Raw genomic sequence first — 13,489 nt, forward strand, 5'->3', positions numbered from 1 at the left:
GCTGTCCTTAAGTCCCATATGTTCCCCAGAGAGAAGCTGATTCAGAGGCTGAAATATCAGAGATCCCCAAACACTTTCTCTGTGCACCAAGGAAGAAATCTTAGTGAATATTTCCTTTTGGGCACTGTTCTTCTTCAATCTGCAACTTATCCTTGGGAATCTGCTTTACTGGTTCTCCACACAGTCCTTAATCCATCGGGTTTCTGTTTCTGAAGAGTTTTCAGAGCTTGGCAGAAACATAAAAGCAAGGGCTGCCTTCTGCTTTGCTTTTCCCCCTCCAAGTATCTCTGACTACTCAGTGAAGCAGATTTGCTCAGCAGCAGAATGGTCCCTGTGTTCCCTGTGATATACACAGCTGCCAGATGACACACTGCACAGGAAGGAGCCAATGGCAGATCTCTTCCCAGTTTTTCCTGAGGTGTATCACAACCCACACGTGGGCAACAGCACAGTCTGACATGTGCAGATCCAGAGAGCAGCAAAACACAGATCGAGGGTGGATGTGCTATGAACTGCCCTGTCTGCTCTCTGCTGTTCTCTGAACACCCAGCACAATAGCTACATGGGGGTGAAGCATCTTCACTACTTTGTGGCATCTCTCTCTTCGTCCCAAAGTTTTAGTAGAAAATATCTGAGGACTTAGTGCTTGGCCCCAGCCCCTTCCTGCTCTCATCTATCCTCTGCAGAGGACAGAGAGAAAAGTGAAATGCAATCTGACAATAAGAGCAGCAGCCCAGCATGCACAGGGGGGCAGCCAGGATGGCTGGCTGCACTCTCTGCATCCCAGCTGGGCTGGGGTCTGCGCTGAGCCCCGGGGTGTTCAGGCACCCACCAGCATCTCTGCAGCAGCCTGGCAGAGGCTGCAGGAACACACAGGACTCCATCCCTGGGCTCCTTTGCTGTATGGCCCCTTTGCCATGTTCCCTGCCACTTCCCTGCTGTGCACCAAGAGGGTGAGGGGGCAGAGCAGCACTGGCTGTACATTCACAAATCCAAGAGCAGTGAGATGTCCGAGGTGCCAGAGGTGGGTGACTCTCATCCCATATTCCTGTGGAACAGATTTATTCTGTTGCAGGTACAAACACTTCAGCAAATCACATGCTGGTTTGCTGCAGTTATTATCCACTTGCAAACATTTTGAGCTGCTCAAAGCAGGCTTTGGGGTTCATCATGCTTTGGTGCTAGCTCCTCTCAGACAGACAGACAAAGCAAGGGAGAAAGGTACTTTTGCCAAATCATCCTGGTGAATTGTGCCACCCTTTGTTTCTTTGGAACATTTTTGGCTTTCACATATTGACACTACTTGAGACAAAAGTTTTTGGAAATTTTCTTTTTTGTGAGCTTATTTAGCCTTTTCCTTGTTAGTGCTCTTTTGAAAATACATGTCAGATTACTGAAATAGCAGTTGAGATGTATATCCATCTTCTGAACAGATCTAATGTGATCTAACAAGAGCAGTGTTGATGAGGGCCAGAGACATCAGAGCTATACTATGAAAATTCAGATCCTTGGGAACATTATAACACCAGATTTCAAGCATTTTCCCAGGTCATTGCCATGGTTCATTGTCTTTGCTCATGGAAGCCAAGGGGCTTGTTGGGAACAAGTCCCTGAGCTCAGTGGGTTCATGGAATCTTTCCTGTACTTCCCTCTAGGGTCTTTTTCCTGCCTGACAGATAGAAGTGAGATAATTCAGCAGTCATGCTCATTGTACAGCATGTAAAAGCATCCAGGGTCGAGGCTGCTTGAACTTGCACCTGAATTTAAGCTAATTTCAAGGAAATGAGTTCTAAAGACATGATTCATCTCTTTTACTGGACAGAATTTAATGATGAGGCAAATCATAATAGCAGTGGAGATTTTCTCCCAGGCTGTTATATAGGCTCAGTGGCTACACGCATTCAAATGCTTGTCCTTGTCTGCTTCCATGAAAATGTACAGAAAATGTTTTCATTACTGGAGTATTGAGCTAAAAGAAATGAATAGAATTGTCCCCTCAGATCCCTGCAGACTGCTGTATTTCATATTTATGAGCTATATACAACTTCACAAGAGGGCAGACAAGAAATCCTGTGGACCCCAGAGCACTGTGTTAAATATTTCCTAATGCAGATATTCTATCACACTTCAACTGTACATTTTTGGGCTTCTTTTCTTGGTCTTCTCCATCCATCCTTCCCTAAGCTCCACTCCTGATGCTGAGTGCGGGCTTCCCATGTCATTAGGAAAGGAGGTGAGAGCTGCTGCAGATAAAGTGCTACTCCACTTTGGGTCTGCCCTCAGGACACACAGAGTTGATGCCCAGAGCACCCACCAGGAAAGCATCCAGCTTCTGACAGAATCCCCTGTCCTACCAGCTGGGAGTTGTACCACAGGAAGCAGGGAGCACACGGATCCTGGCAAAGCCTAAACCAAGGTCTGCTGGTGCAATAATGAGATTTCTGGATTGAAAAAGAAAGTGTCTCTGCTTTGCCATTCAGAGCTAAAAGTGGCTGGAAGCAGAGAGGAAGTTTCAGTGCCTAAGTCTTGTCCAAAGGGAGAAAATTCAACAGCTGAAATTGTCAAATCCAAATGAGGAAAATTCAATTCCATGTGTTTGATGCACCATGCAGCTTCTTGCAAAATTTCTCTGCCCTAGAGAGTTTCATAATTTACCTTTTCTACATTAAACACAAGTTTGATAAATAGCAGAAACAGCAAGAGCTATAGAACAACCCCTCAAGTTTTATTTCACTCAAAAGGTGTGTAAGAAATAAGAGTCTGAACAATCCTCATAAACCATGAATCGGCAGCTTTTTCTTTTTTCATATTTGCCTTAATGCACTTGAGACACTGTGTTCCTCTTCATTTGCAATGACTAGTCCTGCTTTTGTGACTCAGAAAACGTGGGACAAACAGGCACAGGCATTTTCCAGGACATTTCATGGACTTGATCATAAGACTTAATAGATAAACCCCATTCAGTGATAACAGAGTGAATACCCCATTAATACATTAGATACAACAGTTCTGTAATTCAGACAGGTGTAACCATTCAAAACCACACTATACACGATGCCTTTCTGTGCAGGTGAGCCAAGGTTTGGCTCCTGGGGAGGGAAAGATCTCAGCCCACAGCAACATGAGAGCCACCTATGTGTCCCTCCATCCCACTCACATCATTCACTGTGTGCTCCCTCTTGATATATGAGAGCCATTGCAGCTATAATCCAGCTTTTACAAAGTATTTTCACTTACTCAGGGCAGACTTTTAGGCAAAATCATAACATTTATCACTCTCAACGTGGTAAATTTACCAGTCTCAATGGCTTTCATTTTTTCCCTGAGAAAAATCCCTCTTTGTGGGGAAAAATGTGGAAGGAGGGTGCTGGGCACAGACTTTCTCTGCCAGATACTCAATTCCATTCCCTTGAAAGAGTATTTGAGCTTTTATTCTCAGAGCTTTCTTGGAGGGAGTGTAATTGGATTCTCATGCTGCAGACAGACAGAAGGAACAAACAATGGAGGACATATGTGGGATACCAGGGTGCCGATGCTTGACCTAGGAGCTGGAAATTACTTATTTAAATACAGTACACCAGCCTTTCTGCAGTGAAGCCTGACATCTGAATTATTCACAGTGAAGTTGAACACTGGGGAGGAGCTGCATGGCCTTGGATCCAACTGCTGCACTGTAATGGACCGTGTCCTTTTCTAGAGAGCAGCCTGGGTTAGCTGAGTGTCCCTCACCTGGTGAGGAAGAACTCCCCAGAGCCAGAGTCAGCTCCAGGCCACTATGTTTATGGAGCTCAGTACAAAGTACCTGACAGATACACCATGACTTCTCTACTGTACCTGCAATTATTTCTAATTCCATGTGCCAGAGACACAGCCGTGCCACATCAGCACATCAGCACCCCTCCTGAGAGCCCTCCTGACTCCATGGGCTCCAAAAGGCTCCTTGGCAAGCTGCAAGAGTGACAACAGTGCTCAAAAGCGAGTTCCAAACAAGGGCTGTAGCTAGAGGAAGCTTGGCAGGATGTCTGCAGCAGGGGCACAGCTGGTGTTAAAGGGGTTTTGACCATTTCCCAGCTAAACCCTACCACCTCATTCCTCAGCACATCTTCACAGAGATGGAAACCAACTGCAGGGCTCAAAGTAAAATGCACTGCTTCACTGTTGCCCTGATGGATGGCCCTAACAGCTCATTCCTCTCACTGACCCATTTCTGAGCACAGACCAACCGCAGCTCCATCAAGCACACAAAACCAGCTGCTATTATGGTACAATCAGCTGAAACCTCCCAAAATTGTGCTGTTATGTAAAATTACACAGTTGCTACCCTCTCTCCATAACATCCCAGACTTTCTTCTCGTTGCCTGTCTCCTGCTGCTGGGGGAAGCCGGGTGGATGATATCAGCAGTCAGTTTAGGGAACCAGAGAGCCTTGGGAGGAGTTAAAATCAGAGCCAAAACTGCTGCTCCTTGGGTTTGGCTTTGGGTATATAGCAGGAGGTGGTCTCAGAGCAGTTCTTCCCAGCTCAGAGCAGAAGCTGGGGACAGGTGCCAGAAACCATGCCCCACACTCCCTCTGTGGCACCAGGTGGTCCCTTAGCTCCCACCAGGCAGCTCCATCCCAAAGTGAGTGGGCTGCCTTGGAGCTGCTGCTCCAGCACAGTGCAGGTGGCAGCAGCTTGGTCTTGAGGGATGCCATGTGACACTTGGATTTCAAAGAAAGCTGGGAAGAAAAGAAGCTGAATGTATGTCTAGGAAGAGATATTTGTTTGAGCTGGTCCTAAAGACAAAGAGATATTAGAAAAACTACAGAATCCTTTGGAAGTATCCTTTTTTCTTTTCAGTCTCAGGCTTCTGGTCTCAGTGTGTCTCCCGTTGCAGAGGTCTGATGCTGGCACCAGGATACAGGGCTGTGGCACTATCCCCTGCCCTGATGCAGCCCCCTGCATGGGGGGACTGCACCTTTTCAAAGTACCACCAGTAGTTTAATGAGGTGATTTGGAAAAGGCATAGGGGATTATGGGGGTGTTTATAAAAATTACTGCGTAGAAGTATTTTCAAGACAGAAGAGTGCACAGCCAGGTCAAACCCAGCTCTCTGCCCACCACCTGCCCAGGGCAGCCTGGGAAGCTTGAGACACCACAGCCTGAACTCCCCACTCACCACCTGGGCATCTGGGAGCCGCTGCCACCAGGATAATTCCAAGGAATGGAGTGCACTGACCCCTCCTGCAGCTCAGCCTGAGCACATGGCCAGCACCTGTCCTCTCTGCTGCTGTCCCCAGCACTGCTCTGCTGACCCTCAGGTCAGTGACAGCATCAGGCACCTCTGCAGTCCCAACACCATCATCCCATCAGTCTCAAACTCTTCTCCAGTAAACCACTTTCTACTTTAAAACCTTCCCTGAAACTTTTTAAACTCCAAGTTACTGGTATTTTAAATTTCTTGTCCATACTGTAAATTGCCAGTGATCAGCAAAGCAGAAATTATTTGGTGTTGTTTTTCCCCCAGCACACAATTCCAGAATTCCACACGCATTCCAGAAGAGTTACTTGGCAGTGAAAGTATAATGAGACAGCCTTTGTCCTTCATTATTGCTCTGCAATATGAATGACAAGAGTGAGTGAAAAAAAATAAAATTTAAAAAAAAAGAAGAAAAAAGGTCGACCTCACTCAGCTAAAATAAACAAGAGACAAGAACATCTTCATGTGTTCCCTGTTCGGCAGAAGGAACACAGCTCAGCCAGACCCACTGGCAAGTGCTGAACCATTCACTGTCCTGGAAGTAACAATAAAGGAAAAAAAAAATGTTCTGAACGACAGAAAAAGCCATTCCAAAGGACTGAATCATTGAGAATGGAGTTCCTTTGTGCATGGAAGTATGTGCTAGGGAAAGAAAAGTGCCTGAGTCAAACCACCCTAAAGGCTTTGCTTGATGAAGCAGCCTCACCTGATTCCAGAACACATTTTTTAAGGTAATGTTATTCATTTCTTTAATACTGATGAATCTCAAGGAGGAACAATGCCACCAGGGCTGCAGTCATCATCATAACTATTCTTCTTCAAAAATTACCATTGTACCTAGGCTCTCAGCTTGGAAGAAACGCCTGAAAGGAGGTAACTGAAAAAGAGGAAGAAATAAAAGTTTGAGATTGTATTATCTCTTTTCTAACAGTCACAGTTTGAAAAGAAATACAGAACTCGATGAGAGGTTCCCTGTGTAAGAGGTTTTCAATGCAGACTACAAATTCCTACATTTTTAAAATTTTCTGCTGCTGTTTAAATTAAGGACCTTCTCCTTAGGTTGGACAGACTCAGGCATTAATCAAACACAGGCAGTTTCTTGGAGGGCTCACATCTCCTCTGGTCATCAATAGATCATGGCCTCAATTGCATCTGTCCTGAAATTAGTTGTGGGGAAGAAGAGGAAGATGTAATTTGGGAACCAAACAATCTAATTTGGAAATGTTTCTCTCCAATGACTTCTTAGTGATTTGGTTTGGGTGATTACAATCACTCTGGAATGGGTACACTGCGTAACAAGGGACAAATACAAGAGAAAAAAGAAACAAGGGAGAAAAAAAACCCCTGACATCCCAGGACCTCCAAAGGTGCTAACTGAGGACAAAACACAGAGAAATGCACCTAATTTTATAAAAGTAGCTTAGACATTTACACAGCTATTCCTGTCTTTAGCTCTAATCCTGATCCATTTGAAGTGAATGGTATTCTTATTGTTTGTGTTTTGCTAAAATTTCACAGAACTTAGCCCCATGAAAGATCAAAAAAAAATCTGTTTGGGAACAGGCTGTCTCTTTTCAGCACCTCCAATACTGGCCAAAAAGGTTTTATGTGCCTGTGTACCTGTTTTGCACATAAATCTCACCTCTAGAAGGTATTATGAAATTTTAATTATAGTCCATCTGAAGCAAAGTGGTCCTGAATTACATCCAAACTTCTCCCATGCTGAGCAGAGGATTTTGTATCTGGCAGTTTTACAAACCTCTTCTCCTGCCAGCTTAACAGGATAATACTCAAAAACCTTGAGAACCCTGAATGGAAGTGGTTATTAGTTACAAAAGTTCAATTATCAACAACAGCACCTGAATTGCTGAACCTCAGACCCAGCACAGCATGTCTCCATAACCAAATATCGTCTCTTACTGAATCACTGGAACATTTGCATGAGTCAACCTGAAGCAAAACAAGCAGCCCTGCACAAAGGATGCCTTTCTGTCCCCTGACCCATAGTGCTGCTTTGACCCATGCTGGGCAGGGACTTCTGGAACCAGTGCTGAGCATCTGGAGCTGCTGGAGAGCAAGGCAGTTACAAGCATAAGCAGCCAGCCAAATTTGCAAGAACACTGAAAATGTCCCCATGTGTGTGAAACAAAAATAAAAGAAACTACTTCTGTGTAAGAATTTGGTTAAGGATTTTTTGTTTGTTGTAGTGTCTTTTTGCCACAAAAAAGCAGGCCAAGTGAAGGCAAAAACAGCCCTGAAGCTCTGGCCACCACCTTGCTCCATCTGTTACTAATCAGCATCTTGGACAGTATGACTTTTTTTCTGTTTTCTGCACAGCCAAATTCCCAGAGCTTACACACAGGACATGGAAGTGTCTGTGCTAAATGCTCCGACAGCAATGAAAACATTCCAGGTGTTGGTGAGAAGCATCAGCACAAAAGTAGATGTTTCGAGAGTGCATTGGCAAGGGCTGGGGGTGGTGACCCAGGCCTGGAATCCACAGCCCCGGGCTGGGGCTACCAGCCACAAACCCCAGATAACCAGAGGAGGCTGATGCTGCCAGGGCAGCAGCCACACACACAAACCGCTATTCACATTTCTGAGGCTGAGGCTCCTTTGGGACCCTCCTTCCTTGCAAAGCCCTGCAGACTTTCCCTCAATCAATTCTCACATTCTCTCTCTGCACTATGCTCAACAGACTTGGCTGATCACGTTTGCCACAGCCAATATCACTGTGACACAAACCCTGGAGTCAGCGAGGGGCTCACTCAGCAGGAACAGAACAAATTACTTCTGTCATCACAGAGGTTTGGGATCGAAATGACAAATGGAGCAGGTAGACAACCTGCTGAAAAGATTCTTTTTTATCACACAAAACACACCAGAATCTCAGAGAAGCCCAGCTGAGCTCTGTAATGTGTGGGATTGTGCCCTGCAGTCAGGAATTTGTTGTGCTAGGTATGAATCCTGTTAAGGTTTGTAGCCCTTCCAGTCCACACTGTGACATTTTTTTGCCAGCACCTTGAGATAAGATATCCAGAGATTCACTGACTCTCTTCCATTTGGTTTAGTAATTTATGTATTTTAGCCTACAGAAAGCTGGGTCATGACTCTCAGCTGGCAGGCCAGCGACAGACCCAGAAAAGGTGCAGGACGTGTTCAGAATGTGCTTTATGACTTATTGCCCTGTTCCATCAAAATCAGTCTGCTCTCTGATTCCAGACTCTCAGTTACAGGATGTACCTGTACAGGTTCAGGTACAAACAGGCACAAGATCCAGATGTGGCATTGCCATGGCAACACACTTGTAAAACGAATTTGCTGTTTTTCTGAGATTCATCACTTTGAGAGAAGCAGCAGCAAAGCTGGATCTTGCAGGTGGCTCAAAGAACTGTTCAATGGAGTGTGCAGAACAGCACCAGGAGACCCTGGGAGAGGTAGTCAGTGGGACAAATCCTGGTGGGTAGACAGGGATGGAAGCCATAAAGCAGCTGCTGTCATGAAGCACTACTGAGGCAGTGAGGTTATAGAAGGGCAGATATATAAAGCAGCACAAAGCAGACTAAGGAAAAGGATTCACAGGAAAGCCCTAACAGAGCATGACTGTAGCTAAAGAGCTGTCAGAGGTCACAGATCAAGTGCAGGAGCTCAGGACACAAGTATTTGATGATATTGATTGAATATGGGCAAAGTCTGAGGATTTGGTTTGATTAGGCAATATTTGGGCAAATTGGAATGAGAAGAATTTTAAATCTTGGTTCAATTTCACTTGACTATTCAAAATCCCCCAAATTAGGATGTAGTTTGTGTTTCAGCATTACTGATATCCCCCTGGGTAAGAATGAAATTGCTGTCTGAAACATGGGGTGAAATACCAACATCACCTATTGCTATTTACATTCTTAGAAAATTAAGGAGCAGCAGCAGTTTATTCCCAAAGCCTTGTATAACCTTTTGAATTGCCAGCTGCTTCCTTACAGACCCTGAGGTCACAGCATTTAGGCATTAACCACTGTGCTAAGTGATGTCCCTGGGCATTTCAAGCTTACTGTGGCCCAGCTTGATGATTCCAGACCCGTCTCCACTTGTAACCAGTCTTCAGGCTCTCAACATGACTGAAGATGATGACTTACCCTGACAGTGATTTATCTGAGTTTCTCAAAGCATTAAAAGCTGTGGCCTAATCTGTCCTGTATCACTTCAGACAGTAATTTGATGCTCTGCTGGATGATCAGCCTTTTGGGAATCTGCTGGCTAATGAAACTGCTAACAGTTTTATCAAATCTTTGTAGAGCTTCACCCAAGGGAAATCACATAACTCAGCCACAGCACCAGCAATTGATTTCCCAAAAGGGTCCTTATAAAACAACTGTGAAACCTGATCTTTTTACACCTAAAATTTGCAGTTCTGCCATAAGTCTGCAGGATCCACTCACTGAGGATCAGAACGGGACCCATGAGGATCCATTTCCAAACTGTGCATCTGGAATATTAACAAAGGCATAAAAGCCATGACAACATGCAGGGGTGGTTCCTCACCCACTGGGCTTAGACTGGCAATTAGCAGTGCCAAGGGATCCTGGCCAGTTCTTCCAGGCTAACTCACGAAACTCCCCCAAGATAAAAATCTCTAAAGGCTGTAGAGAAAAAACCATGAGCCATAATCCATTCTGCCACAAGACTTGCAGCCAGACCTTCAGAGGGAGCAAGGATGGGCAGTTGGTGGGAGGGAGGAGCTCACAAGGAAAGGGCAGCTTGGACTTGGGTGGCAGCTTCACTTAAGGACAATCTCAGTCTTTGGCCCTTCCCAGGCAGCTTCCTTGGGTCTGTGCCAAGGACTGGAGAAAGAGACAAACTTCAGTTACTGTGGGCTCTAGTCCTAGCCTAAAAGGTCAATATATTTTTTCTTAATAGTTTCAGTCATACCTTGTGAAAATCAAATTAATTATTCTGGTCACATCGAAACAACTTTGTGAACTGAAAGGATAATTTCCATTTTCTATTGTGAAGACTTGTTAGAAGAAAGGGGGTAGTTTTGACATAAATCTACCTCAGATACTCAGAATGTACAGCTGGAATGCCTGTTTCAGCTTTATTGAAGCAAAATCTTTCAGCCGGGAAATGTGCATTGACTTTTTCTATGGAACAAGAGATTACAACTTAAAGGCATGACATGCCTTCACCAGTGGGAAATGGTTTTAACTGCTTAGCTTTGCACAGAGCTACACGTTTAAGAGTGTGGCCAGACCTCAGTGCAGCCACTGGCTCCAGGGCTGGCAGTGGGCAATGGAGCCCCTCCTGAGCAGCTGTACAACCTATGAGAACCCTCCCTCGTGGTTGTACAGCCCTTGGAATAAGGTACTGTACACTGGGCTGGAGCAAAAATGAACATCTATATACAGGTTTATAGCAGCATGGTCTCAAATGCCTGGGCCACTGAGCAGATAAATCAAACAGCAGCTCTTCCCAAGAAAAATTATTTCTTTTGCATTGAGGAAATGAAGCAGAAAGTAAGTTTTCTAGGATCACATGCCAGCTGTAACCTACTGAGTTGTATATTCACAGAGTATTGATGAAAGGAGGCTGAAGATTGTTTCAGCTCAATGCAGCACTAACAAGCTATTCCGGCCCTGCTGGAGCACTGCAGTGTCTCCAGCTGACCAGCTGTCCCCTCACACCCATGCTGCTCTCACTCCTTGGGTTTTTTTGATGTTTAACAAACTGAGAGTCTGCAAATTGGACTAGTCACAATCCTCACGCTCAGTCCTGTAGAAGTTGTTTTGATAAGCCCATCCAAATCTGGCTGTACATCCCACACCTCACTGACTCCAAAGCACAACCTGGAAATTCTCAAAAGGACTGGGAGGAAACACCAAACCTGGAGGAACTGATGCTACAAAAGCGCCCACACCAGTGGCCTCTCCTGCATGTCATGTTTTGTTTAAGACCTTCCTGCATTTGGCAGTGACACGGGGAACAGAACAGTCTCACTGCCAACCCCATTCCCTCACACAGCCACTGCTGTGCCAGAACAGCCTCCAGCAGCAGCAGCAGCCCACAGGCAGGCAGGGACACACTGTGCTCACTACCATCCTCAGCTTTGCTTTGTGCTCGTTTGCTTCTCACAAAGCAGGTCAGCCTGATCCAAAGGAGATGGCTGCTCTTCACTTGCCTCTAAAAAGGAAAGCTTTCTTAGAAAGAAAAAACCTTAAGTATGAAGAATAAGGATCCAGTAGGAAGGTCCTACAGGCAGGATTTTCTGTCAGCTCCTTACAGTCCTTACACACACAAAAAGATGTAATTTCTTTGTAATACTTGATGACACTGAATAAGAGTATTTCTCTCTCCTGTGCCTACCAGACATACACAGCATGCATTGAACTGCCTCTTATGCAGCAAGTTCTTTGCCCATACCTTCTCCCAACAGCCTGAACTCCTCCTTTACTGCTTCCTTGTGTCTCTTCAGGGACAGGTGACTGTTTCATCTCACCCATCCTTCCCACAGTTAAAGAATGCAGAATGAAGCCTGTCTTTCAAGAACACCAAAGGACATTAGGTTTATAAAGGACCTGGTGAGCAACAGATTTACTTTCCCCAAAATAAGAGCAAATTAACAAACAAATTGACTTCCAAGACAGGCTGTCTTTGATTTTTAACACCCTAAATGCTAATTTCAGCAACAGCTGTTTGATCAATCACATGCCCAGTCCTGCTCTTCTCACATCCCAGAACTGTTTGTGACTGCATTCATTGACTGTTTCCCAGACAAGTGCCGCAGCAGGTCTCGTACCTCGTGTATGCACATTACCTTATTTGTACATCTCATATCCCAGACTCCACATATGAATAAGCCAGATGTGGCTTTCTCTTCTGCTCAGATCCATCCTCTGATTTTACCTTGCAGGTCCCTGTTTTGGCAGCTGTTGTACCCAAATTCTTCTCCCCAGGCAGTCTATGAGCACATCACTCCAGACTTGCCATCGCTCCTATAACTTGCTATGCCAACAAAACTGCAAACAGGCTGCATGGCCAGTCTGGATCACCAAGCAATTTAGTTCAGAATTAGAGGCTGCACAACAGCTGAGAGCCCAGCAGATCCTTTTGCTGACAACTACCAGCGTCAGTTGTTCTATGGCATGCCACAGTAACTTCTGTATTTCCAGAAAAAAAGTACAAAGACAGCACATAATATTTCCATGTGCACAGCCAAAAGGCTTTAGCCTCACACATCTCTCATGCGCAGTCAAAGTGGGAGTCAGCAGGAGGATGAGCCACAGGGCCATGGCTGAGGGCATAGCTGCCTGCCCATCACCGAGTGGGGTGACAGAACAGGGACTCATCCCAGCTGCTGCCATGTAACAAGTAACTCTGCTTTGCAGCCACCTCAGCCTGGAAGGCTTCAAAGAGATGAGTGATCATCGGGGTCAACTTTTAAAAATGTCATCACAGCTAATGGGGGTCTAGCAATGTTAAAAGTGCAGACAGAAAGCACTATCTAAAGTGACTACAACAGGCAGTATTAACTGCTTCTTACATCTATCCCATACAAAATCTGCAACACCTGTTCTTTCATGGCAGTAAACTTGTTCTGAACTCATAGTGTCAGTGTGGGATTATGGTGGAGGTTTATTGGACTAGCTTAGTTGGTTAGAGCATGGTGTTAATAATGCCAGTGTTGTGGGTTCAATCCCTATTTGGGCCATTCACCTAAGAACCAGACTCTGTGATCCTTGTAGGTCCCTTCCAACTCAGAATATTCTGTGATTCTGTGATCTCTCTTCCTCCTCACATGCACACTGGCTAGGAGAGCTACTTCCACTTAGAAGCTGTTATGAACCTGCTGATAAACTGTGCTTTATCAGTTTGCTGCAATAGAAGGTTCTTGAAATATGATCTGTTTCTGTTTTGTCAAAAAATTTTCCCTGAATTTTCTCAGTTTGAGGAAGAGGTGGTGCTCACAGGACACACCCCTCAAACCACAGGCTTCTCCAGAGCCTACCCCACACTGTTCCTCACAACCCCTGCTGGAGAGGAGACCTCTGCCACTGATGCTCCACTTGGCCCAAAACACATTGCATGGCCCAAAACTCCCATTACATTGGAGGAGTTTTGGCAGCCTGCTGTTTATGGAATGTGTGAAATCCAGCTCTTAGCCAGCTGCTTGAGGCCAGCACCCAAAGCCTCATCTGGGACCAGGCTGCAGAGCTGTAGAAGGGCGAGTTCCCTGTTCTGCTACCCTGAAGCAAGGGAAT

Source organism: Cinclus cinclus, chromosome 15 (genome assembly GCF_963662255.1).
Source record: "Cinclus cinclus chromosome 15, bCinCin1.1, whole genome shotgun sequence".
Classification (NCBI taxonomy): Eukaryota; Metazoa; Chordata; class Aves; order Passeriformes; family Cinclidae; genus Cinclus; species Cinclus cinclus.